Below are 12,021 nucleotides of genomic sequence, written 5' to 3'. Positions count from 1 at the left end.
GCCGTGCGTGGGTGAATCCACGCACCGCCCGTCCCCGCGGGTCTGAGCCCCCTTCTCCCCGGCTGAAACGAGCCCCAGCGGTTTCCACACAACTTCGCTTTGAATATAGCCTGGCCTTAAAGTTCACTTCGGTTGTTTTGCCTCTAGGGGTACGCGCTGTGTTAGTCCAGGTCACTAGTGACCCGTAAGCCTGAGTGAACATGTGTCCACATCAAAAACCGGCCCCACAGAAGCGAATAATCCAAGGTATCATTGCAGCCCTACAGGGAAGGTTGCTGCCTCCAGGTCAAGTTTGACTCTGTCACAAAGCGGAGCCGGGAAGTGCCAGAGCCCGGGCTCCCCGCCCTCGCCCGGGGCGCGGTGCGGTGCCAGGGGACGGCGCTCCCCGGGGCTCCGAGCCCGGCGGTGACTTCGGCTTCAGCCTCACCCCGGGGAGCGCGGAGCCGCGGCCCCGTGGCCGCGCCCGCCAGCAGCGCGGGGGCCGCGGAACCGGGCGCGCACCTCACGCGTGTCTGTGGGGTCGGAAACAAACTCCTCGGCGAGAAGCCAGGCTCCAAATAAATCAGATTTGGATGCCTTTCTTCTACAAATATCTTATTTGTGAAGTCCGGTTGCTGTTTTTGTAAACATCATTACTACATCATTGTAAACGAGATAATACAATTGCTGGTTAAAAAATTGAAATGATGGATAGAAATAAATTCTCTGTATGACTGGCAACGAGTATCAGCTGAATATTTCACTCGGTGCTTTGCAATCCCGCTTCTGTAACAACCGTTTTACCCAAGCTACGTCGCTGGCTTCTGCCTATCTATTTGGTGTTAGTGCCAAGTTAACGCTAGAGCTGAGGCAGGATGTTCGTACAAATATGAATCAACTTTTTCAAAATGCTCCTGACTAAATCATGCCGAGAAAATAAAACACAGAGGGAGAGAAGGAGGGGAAGTTGTGTTTCCCAGAATTGAAAGACAGTAAAAAATTGGCCATCAAAAAAAAAAAAAAAAAGCTCCAGATGAAGACAGTAAAGGTAAATCAAAGCAGAGCAACTGTTTGCAATATCACTTGTACTTTTCCTGTTGGGCTGCACAGTATTTTACCGAGTGGAAGTACTAGCAAGATGTGCAGGTATCCGCTTACATTATAAACTGCAGTTGGTATAAATATACTGTTCCAGAGAACAGCTTTATCACACGCTTCCAAATAATAAAGTAGCCTTTCAAACAAAAGCCACACATCAGGTGGCGTTTTATTAATGAATGATGCTCTGCCTGATAAATACGAAGGGTGACTCCTTTCTGCTCCGTTCCTCCCGCCGCCGCCCGCCCCGTCCCGCCGCCGCCGCCGCCTGCGAGGGGGAGCGCGGAGCCCCGGCCGCCGCCCTGCCCGCCCCGCCGCCCCGCCGAGTGCCCGCGGCTGGCTCCAGCCCGGCCCCGGGGCTCTTCCGGGCAGGCTTTAGGGGGATGCCCGGGACGCCAGACCTCAGCGATTAAATTCACGTACAAAACGCTCCCGCCAAATGTCAACTTGGGTTTTTTTCCCCCTAAAGTTTTGCGGTGTTTGCCCAGTTTCGGCAAGAGAGGTTCGTGGGACGAAGGATAGGTCGGATTTATGTCAGGGTAACCCGCCTGCCTCCGTCCTTTCGCCTGTGTCACCTATGAATTCCTCAGGTGCACGGCTGCATCTCACCCCGCACATCTCTGCCACTAGCAGTGCCCGAACTCAGCCTTTTCCAAACCCAACCTGTTAGTGCAGCCCGACCAGCCGCCCTGCGAACGGGGCAGGGTAAGAATCTGTTGATCGCCCTGGCCACAAATTCGCTTTTCTGACCTTATATCCTAGTCCGGCCGGTTGTTGGGTTCGGTCTGGTTTAGGCTTTTTTAAGCCGACTCTTATTCTACGTGTTAAATGGTCGGCTCTTTAACCAGCAACTAGCAATCATCAGACATTAATTTATACGGCTTTTACAAATACCTAAGCTATTTAAAATGCTGAACTGGGTTGTGTGTGGCAGGGAACATCTATCTATTGAATAGGCAGTGTCACACGGTAGCATGCTCTCTTGTCAAGGGTGATTGTGTTTTAGGCAAACATTTGAGCAAACATAAAGGCAAAGGTCAAGTACTGTTCAGTTGCAGTGTGTGCTAATTCACCTAGCTAACCAATGGGGCAAAAGTTGCATTTTCTGCGAGCACCGCAGACCAAACCTCTGCGAAGGGCATTATTAGCTGTGAGCCGGCTGTGATCGCTTCCAGACAGCTCCCGGGTGGAAGGGCTGGAGGCTCCGAGGGTGCCCGGGGTGCAGCTCCTGCACCATCACCTCCCTTTGCTAACAAGCGCCCTCCAATAAGCTGGTGGTTTTTGTACTGTTCTGCTCCCCCCCCCCCCCTTTTTTTTTCCCCCTCCTTGTTATTTATGCCTTTCCCTGCATTTTCCTCCTCTCCCTCCCCATTCCCCGAGCAAACGAAGCCGGGCTGCCCACCGCCGGCCGGCGCAGTGCGCTGGGCGCCCCGAGCACCGGCGCAGGGAGAGGGGCGACAGCGGCAACTCCGGAGAACCTGGGCGAGCGGAGACCAGTGGCAGGAAAGTGCAGTTTGACTCCTCATTGATAGTGCGTGGGGAGGAGAGGGAGGAGGAACCGAGTTACTTTATTATCCTCATTCCTCCCCACGTCGTCGCAATAAACTAAAGCCATGTTTTGAATAGGAAAGGCTGGAATTTATCTCTGAGGGTGATCTGCCTGCAGAATTTTCCAAGCAAACCTTATTATTTCTCATAGGGAAATTCTTCCTGCCACCCAAAAAAATAGAGAAGAATCAAAGGACTGGGTGGTGGTTGTCACGCAGCTTAGAAGTCTCTCTCTCTCTTTTGGGGGGGGGGGGGGGGGGGGAAAGAAGAAAGGAAAAAAACCCGGCGACCCATTACTTCCTTCTCGGTTCAGCCTGGAGGGCTCGCACTTTGAATCAATAGTCATTTTGTGTGAACCAATGGCTGTGCTTCCATCCAGGCTGGACGTACAGTAGTTTTCATAATAAACCCGGGTTTCACAGTTGTGGTCTTAAAGCACTCAGGTTTGGGAGTTGCACGTGCAAAATAAAGAAATAAATACATACATGGCAGTGGGATTAAAAAAAAAAAAAAAAAAAAAAAAAACCAAAACAAACAAAAACAACCAAAACAACAAGCCAACCAAAAAAAAACCACCAACAAACCGCCAAATAAAAACGATTATTCTGAACCCAGGCGAAAGCTCGTGAAATTCTTACTTGTTGCCCTGTGCTATAGAGGCAGTCGCCTCCCAGCCCCGCACCGTGGGGTCTGGCTGCTGCCTGCCTCTGCTGCTGGGAGAAGCGGGGGGATTTTTTTTTTTGGCCGTTTTTTTTTTTTTTTTTGACAAAATTCCAGGAAGAACATCAACAACGTTAGAGACGTGATCCTAAGCACAAAACTGGTTTATGACTAAAATGACATTAAAATCGCGAGGGCATATTTTCTTTGCAGCGCAGACTTTAAACACAAGCGTACACGCATGATAAAACGCGTTTGGGGAAAAAAAAAAAAATAAACTTACCCCCGCCTGCCAAACCATCACAATTTGTGGGACTCTTCTTTAGTGCTGCAGACAACTTGGTCCTTCAAGCCCTGCGTTAAACACGGTGGATACAGTGAAACAGGAATAAAATTTTTAAAAAAAAAATGTTTTGTCATATATTTCTAAATAGTCTAATCTCCTTCAAATGTCTCGGATTTCTTTACAACCCACTGGCTACGGTCCTATAAACACCACCTGGGCAGTTTCACAAGCTTTAAAGTTTTGTGTGAGTGCGTGTGTGTGTGCGTGTGTGTGTGTGCGTGTGTGCGTGCGTGTGTGCAGTAAGTTGTTTAAAAGGCATCGTTACCATTCAGAGGTATAAAAGTATTGCCCTGATCTTTGGCGTGAGGGGGTTTGTTTTTTGGACTTGGGAGGGTTTTTTTTACATGCACCTCTCATTTTACTTAACTTTTTAAAGATGGGAAAAGCTGGAAGCTTTAGTTTTCGAGAGACTTTTCTCGTTATTCATCTGTTTGGTCGCCTTAGCTGCACAAAAGCGTATCAGCTGCGTTATGAAAAATGGCCTAAGCCCAGAGAATGTCACAGTGGTCGACTTATTATTTTAGCCCTTCTTAAAAAAAAAAAAAAAAAAAAAAAAGAAAACTCGGGGAAAGTTTGCTTTTGATGAATTCAATAAAAGCGGCACTGCAACGGAAGAGATTTTAAGCTAAAATCATACAGCATGGGGGCAAAAGCTTAAACCAGCCAGATGGCCAAAGGTAGCCAGAGTCCGCCCGCTTCAAACCCATCCACTGGAGTTACAGTCCTCCAGGCTTTTAGCTTTTTTTCGTGTTTATCGTGCTTTGTTTCCCCCCTTAAAAATACCTCAACAAACAAATAAACAAAAGTAAACTTTTACAATTCATGTGTCACGAAGCGTTTTTCTTTCCGCCTCTGGAACAGGGACAAGGCAGGATTTTTTTGGTTTTGGGTTTAAAAAAGACATGGCATCTCAAAGCCCCTGGGCAAGGTGTTACTTTTTAATTTACCAGCACCTCATCTCTCGTCCCCAGGGAGGGCTTCCCGGCCGTAACCAGAAAGGACAAGTCGAAAGGACTGCAGGGATTGCAACTGAAGGCTGTGCTGTGAATCAGCTCCTGTCCTTCTCCTGAGTAGTAAATAGATCTAAATAATAACAGCGATTAATAATGATAACAATAACAAATACCCCAGAGTAGGGACTCTGTGGGGCAGGGCGTGGAATTCGGTGTGGGTTTTGTTTGTTGTTAGGAAACATCCATAAACAGCCTCAAAACCACCAGTAAACTCTATTCTCTTGTGGCGTAAAAACCTTTGCAGTCCTTGTGATTTCAGTGGCACTCGGAGGCTGCCATTGGCTTCCAGAAAGTTGCCCTGGCTGTAAGCGAGGGCAGAGATCTGGCGCCTTAGCCTGGATCTGGGGCTGCGTCCACCTGCTTTGATGACAGGACGGAGCTTTTGATGCCGCTGCTCCGGGGGAGATGTCAGAGCTGGCGGTGCAGAGGGGAGAGTAATTTGCTGGAGAAGTACGGGCTAAAAGCGCCCTGCCCGCCCTGCCCGGGCTCCCCTCGCCTCTTGCCCCTTATTTCATAGTTATTCCCACCCTGCAGAACAAGTGTCCGCGCCGCCCCGCAGGCGGGGGGCTGCAGCAGCCCGCGGGTGCCTAACGCCGAGGTGAAGCGGGGGGAGATTCACCTCTGCCCCCCGCCCCGCGCCACCGAGACCCGGCGGGCCGGATCCAGCCCCCCTCCCCCGGGCCGGCCCGGGCCGCGCAGGTCGCGCACGGCGGGGCCGGAGCGGGCGCATCGCGGCCCCGGCGGGGCCGGAGCCGCCCCGGTGCCCGCAGCCACCTGTGCCCCGGCCGCCGGGGAGCCCGCCCGCCCGGGCAGCCCCCGCCTCAGGTAGCGCGGCGGCCGGTGCGCGGGTCCCCGCAGCGGGGGCTGCGCGTCCCTCCGTGGGGTGGGAGCCGCCGTGCCCACGCGTGGGGGCGGCAGGTGCTGGCCGCGCCCCAGGGGGGGTGGAAGGGCTGCCCGTGGTCCAGTCTGCGGGCGGGGGATGCTGCGGACAGCCCCTGGGAGCCGAGGAGAGAAGGGCATCCCCGTGAGCCGGCTGTTTCCCCAGGGTGGCGGGGATTTAAAATCCAATATTGGGCTCAATTTGTAAACGATTAAACGAAATGGAAGGAGAATAACGCGCAACCCTGCCGAAAGGCAGACACAGAGCAGAGGACGGAGCGTGTATTTGCGTGTCTATACGAGTGTGCGAGTTGCACACTGGGCACAGTCACCTTTCACAGAGCAAACTTACTGTGCAGTTTCCTAACGCCTAATGACCTCCGTGCCCGGGGCTCGTTCCCCGACAGGGGCTGCCGGGGTGACCACGGCACCAGCCACGCCAGTGGTCAGGAGCAGAAACCAGTTTGCAGTCGTTTCCCCCGCTGGTGCAGCAACTTGAGAAAAGCGGAGAAATAAGAGTGAAAAGGAGCTGGCGGGGAAAACTACGGAAAAAACAGCTCCGAAGCACCCCCCACTCGTGTGTGTGCGGGGCTGAGCAGCGCCGGCCACCGGGGTGGGAGCGGGCGCCTGGTCCCACCTGGCCCCCCCTGCCCTGCTGCAGCCCCCGCCGCAGCCCAGCCCACGGCTCTGACCCCTGTCCCCGCCTGCACCCGGGGCTGCCCTTAACGGGTCACCTCGACGTGGGCAGGAGAGACGTCTAGGGGAATCCTGGCTACCTTCTGGACGCCTTTTTCGCCAAAGGCTTGGGAAATCCGTTAAATCAAAGACCTCGCGAGGTCGGAAATTGCCCTTTGCATCCCCAAAGAGCACAGGCTGGGAAAGCTTGAGGAGACTTCATCCCGATGGGAATGACAGCGCACCATCGAGGGGCGTTTAGAAAATTTGGAGGAGCTAGTTAAATCGGTCAAAGAAAAAGGTTTTGGTTTTGCTTTGGGTCTATTTTGTTCCACAGAAAATAGTATCGATTCTGAGCGGTTTTGCAGAAAAGGGGGTTAATCCGGCGATAAAGGAGCGCGTCCCAGCCGCATGCTCCCAGAAGCGTACCTGCGCCTGCTCACACAAATAACCCGGACAGAGCCCCGCTGCCCCCCGCCGCTGCCCCCCGCCCCCGCCCCAGCGCTGCTCCCTGCGTGGGGCAGGTCCCCCCGCCTCTCCCAGCGCCGGCTCATCCCCGGTTCAGGAGCCTGTGCAGGGTGCTTGGAGATCCCCCGGGGAGAGGGGATGCTGTGGGCACTGCCGGCGTTAGCTTCACCTTCGCGGGGGCGACCCCGGGGGGCACGGCAGGTTGGGGGGGCGAGCGGGGCAGGCTGGCCCCGGGCGGGGGGCTGAGCGCTGCCGGCCGGGCTGGGCGTCCCCACCCCGGCCAGCGGCGGGGCGCTGGGGACACCGCATTCGTTGTGCCCCGACTCCGCCGGGGTCCGGGCGCGCCGGGAGGGCTCTGCCCCGCTCGGGGCGCGGCCGGCCGGGGGAGAGCCCAGGGTAGCCTCGCCTCTCCCCTGTGCGAAATACCGGCATGTGGTCATGTTCACGAGTGCGCGACCTATTAGACGGGCTGGTGTGTCCTCCCGGCTGCCCGTGAAACGCTGGTGTTCAACCCTCCCCCACCCCGGTATGTCACCCTTCCTCAACCTTGCGAGGAAACTGGCTATGAGCCCCCTTGCTCTGGACTCCACATCCTCTGAGGACCGGTCCAGGAGCTCCCATCCAGCCCAAACTTCCCTGGAGTCAAGAGGAGCGAGCAGGTTTGGCTCTCGGAGTGTTTTCGAAAGTCAGGACACAGCTAGGGAACGGAGGATTGCGGAGATCTTTCCCTCCGGCTGGCCAAAGCGCCTGCTAAGGGCGGGCTCGGGGGCAGGAGCGTCCTCGGAAGTCCTCGCAGTTCTCGGAAGGTTGTGCCTTGTTTCAGTGTTTACTCCCCGTACTGCGAATGTCACCAGAATGCAACTTCAGTGCTTTGCGGCTAATATTTTTTGCCCGAGGTCTATCACTAGCATTAATTGTCCCAATAAATTGAGATATAGTGTGCATAATGCAATGTAACAATATGGTTATATTCCACGTGTATGACTTAATTAAGCTATTTGCAGCCTGATGCTGCAAGTCAACGGGTGTGCAAGTGGATTAACAATGTACTGTTCTCGTATCCTCAGGATGGTGCATAATTACTTTACTGGCGGTACATATCAATTTTTGATGATTGCAGAACACATGCTCACTTTACCAACAAGCGCTTTAATAACTCTCCATTGTGTTTTAAAAAAGCGTTGTTTGGAAATATTTGGAAGCCTCTGCAAACAATGTTCGAGGTTCGTAGCGCGAGGTTTAGATCTGATCTATATTTGATGAAGTTCAAAGGCTACGAGGCAGCGCCCGTCCCCGCCTGCCCGCTCCCCGCTCCCGGGGCCGGCGGAGGGGAGCGGAGCCGGGCGGGCCGGGGGCGCCGGGCGTCGAGGCACACACGGCGGGCCTCCCTGCCCTCCCCGGGGAGGGAGGCGTGCGGAGAGGGGGGGCACCGTGCCCCAACACATGCTCCTGACATTTGCGAGCGGAGTAATGCAATTAGAAAACTCGATTACAGGGCGGCGGCGAGGCTGGGGGAGCCCCGGGTCTTTGTTCCCGGGAAGATGGCGCCAGGGTCTGGCCGGCGGGATTTAGCGTGCGCCTCTCCAGGCAAAGGTGGAGGGGGACGAGTGCCGACCTTTCTGGGGGCAACCTAATTTCTGCAGCCTAATCGTGTTGGGGAGGCAGGTACCATCCATCAGAGCGAGTTCCCTGCACGGCGCCGGGCGGGGACCGCCTGCCTGCCCGGCCGGGCACCGCCGCGCCCGGCCCAGCGCTCTGCAGCACCAAACCCACTCGGGCAAGAGAAGAGAGGAACAAACAATGTCATAAAAGCTGCCGCTTGTCCTTGTCACGCTCAGGCGTGGCTCGGGAGTCCGACCAGGAGGGCCTGGAGAGTCCGGGGGCCGCCGGGGCGGGTGGGTGCGCCGGCCCGCCTGGGCTCGGGCTCCGGCGTAATCAAAGGCACATGGGCTTCTTGGCTGGGGAGGGCATTTAACAGCTCCCGACGGCGGGGGCCGGCCGGGAGCGGGCTGCCAGCCCGGCCGGGGTGGCCAGCAGCCTGCGGGTGGGCGGCGGGCGAGGCCGGCTCCGCGCGGCCTGCGCAGCCCCCCGCGCCCCGCTCCGCGCCGCTCCGCGCCCCGCTCCGCGCCCGCCCCGCGCCCAGGCGTGGTGGCTCCGCTGCTCCGGAGCCTTCCTGGAAGGAGTCGATTTGTTCTTGTACCTGAAGCAGGTGATGTTTATGCAGAGACATCTGAATGACAGCAGGAGTGAAGGACAAATCTAATAAAGCCTAATAAACCGTGAGAGTCTAAATGTCATTAAACTTACAAAGATGAGACTCCAAATCACCAAAAAGGTAAATGTCTTCATTAGTCTGATCTCTGAAGACTGTCGAACATTTCATTAATTTATAATTTATGATTGTTTGACAAATATTGAAAAGTATGTAAATATGAGGGGGATAATGTCTTTTCTGCGGGAGATAAGGAAATGACCCAAACTGTACGTGCCTGCTAGATTACACACGAGGTTCCATCTATCTGTTATCAAACTGTGCTTTCCCTTTATACAACATATTGTGCAACTGACAAGTGAAATAGTGCAGATAAACCAATGGTTTAAAACGTAATAAAGACAACAGCCATTTGCATTTTTTACATTTTATTACAAAGGTAATTTACTATGACACATTTCTGAATGTAATTTATGAAAACATTTTAAAGCAATTATATAATGTATACAGCACTCGGAGACATAGAAAGTCAGATAAATAATAATCTTATGGATCTTCAGAGACTTTCTATAACGCCGAAAATACAGACTTTCGCAGGAACAGCAGTAAAACATAAAATCATAGAAATAAAATGCAGAATGATGTAATAAAGAGGAAATGGGTATACTTCGAACTGGAATTGCAACATTATATATTCAAGGAAACAATCTCATCTATTCCAAAGAACCAGATCGTCTCGGAATATTTTTTTTTTTCCTTCCTCTGCGTTGTGGAACAGGGTTCTTAAAGGACAGAGGGTTTCTGAGGAAAACGTCTTGCACCCCAGCCCTCTTCGGTGGACCAAGAAGTGGACCTTCCAGTGGGGACCCCGGGGGGGCAAGGAGCAGCGTCAGCCTCTCTTCGCTCTCCTGTGACAAAGGGGAATTACGAGTTTATTATCACTCTTCCTCTCGGGGAGAGAGGGGGCAGGAGGCGCTGCCTTGCGCCTACGCGTGCGGGGCCAGGGCCCGGGGGTGCGGGCAGGCCCGGGCAGCTGCCAGCTCTCCTGCCTGCCCTCTACGCACACACACCCCCCCCCCAGCACCCGCCGAAGGTTTCCACAGTCTCCCCGCTTCCCAGCACCGCGCACGCTTGCTCAAGCCCCACTGAAGTCCACGGCGAGGTCGCCACTCTTTCGGTGGGCGAGGGGCACGGGGCGGCCCCGGCGTGGGGTCCTGCGCCCTCCCCCCGCCGCTCCGCGGCTCTCCGCGGCTCTCCGCGGCTGGCGCAGGAGCGCTTCGCTGCTTACCGCCGAGAGCAGGGAGACGCCCAGAAACCGAGAGGGGACAGCATCGCCTGATAAATGTCCCCAGGTGCCTCCAACAAGGTATTGGCACCCAGAGGGTCAGCAAACCCATGGCGTGCAACTGCCTGGCTTTTTTCTTTTTTTTTTTCTACCCCCCCTAAAGCCACCCAGTAGACAATAAGCCACGGAGCAGAGTTTTGTAAAAGCCCCACATTCCCCAGAACGGGCTCTGTGTCTTTGTCTTTACATAAAACAGTGCCCTTTGGCCAAATGTGCTTGTAACGAGCTTGTAAAACAAACCAGAAATCTCAGCTCTTCCTCGAGTCTACAAGCAAGTCGCTTTATTCCCAAATCTTGCAAATATGTTAGGAGTGTTAGAAGTGGGACTAAAAAGCCCCCTAGCAGAGCTGGTTACCTGCTGTGAGCCTCGCTGCCACAGACCCTTTCACCAGACATATTAAATCTCTTACCCTAAGAAAACAGGCACTTGTCACAATTGAAACCCGACGTACCGGGGCAGCGGGATGTAACAGTTTAGGGAACTTTATATTTCCCCCGGAGGCCCTTCCGAGCGGAGGTCCCTAACACGCCTCCCCCGAGGGCCCTGAAGGGTCTGCCCTGGCTTCAGCGCCCCTGAGGGCCACGTCCAGAGAGGTGCCCCTCGCCGGTCCCCCCCGCCCACTGCCAGGACTCTGCCTCTGGCCTGGCGCTCAGTTCTTTATGGGGCGAAGGAGACTTCGATGAGATGGCAGGTGATTCCCCCCCCAGAACCCGGTTTTTATACGTGTGTGTCCCCTTTGTCTGTTGTCCCGGCTGTCTCCCAGACGGCAGGTCCCGGGTGCCAGCCCCACGCCGGGGCGAGCAGGGCGGGCGCGGCGGCAGCGCTGCCCGGCGCTGGGAGTCGCCACCCCGGCCCTCCAGCCGCCGGGGACGGGTGCCGCCAGCCAGCCCCCCCCGCCCTTCGACAACACGCTGTCATTCTTTCCCAGCTCTGAAGTATGTGTTTTATTATAGATTATTTGATTTGATGAGCAACATTCCCACCGCCCTGAGCAGAGTCTAAGTGGAAAAAGGTTTACTTGGCATTGCGAAGCAATTTCAAGAATAATAATTAAAAAGAAAATGAAGCCAACGACGCGCACGCAAGCGAAAAAAGCTCTCCAAATACCGCCAGAGGGGCTGAGCCGGCTTCCACCGACCTGAGTTGCAAGGTTTTCCACCCAAACGAGCCCTCATCTCTTTTCTCTAATGGAGACAAGACACAGAGCTGTCCTGTCCTGCCATCCCACATCTGCTGCCAGGGCAGGTCCTCCCCGTCCAGTCCTTACACGGCTGATTCGTGAGCATCTTGGCTAACGACTGGCGGTGGTCGAAAACTGGCAAAATGTCCCCTGTAATTTCAGTTCAATATATGTCAGGCGACGGAAAGACACTGGCAACTCATTTCTAGGGCGTAAATGATTTCTTACAGCACTGGCGGGTCTGTAACTCTTACAAGGAAAGGAGGAAAAAAGGCAGAAGCGGCCGGAGGCTGGGCTGGGAGAAGCCCACCGATCCCTTGGTCATAAAAGTGTACAATGGAAGGGCTTTATTGTCTCTCGTTAAGCGGTTCATAAGTGACCCCGTTTATTTCTGAATAGCCATGTTTTGATGACTTATAGTATATGCAAAAACAAACTTTCCCGCGGTGTTTTTTTCCTCCGTCATGCTTTTCTTTTCAAACAGCCAGATGATTTTAAAAAGAAAAACACCCAGAAATGATAAATCGCGTCGCATAGCTAATGGCTGGAGGGCGCGTTTACCAATTCATAATCATTTATTCTTGGTGATGTATGACCCTTACTCTTAAATCTCAAAA

The sequence above is a fragment of the Platalea leucorodia genome (assembly GCF_965183815.1).
Source record: "Platalea leucorodia genome assembly, chromosome: 8".
NCBI lineage: Eukaryota > Metazoa > Chordata > Aves > Pelecaniformes > Threskiornithidae > Platalea > Platalea leucorodia.
Note: the sequence above shows the minus strand (reverse complement) of the source record.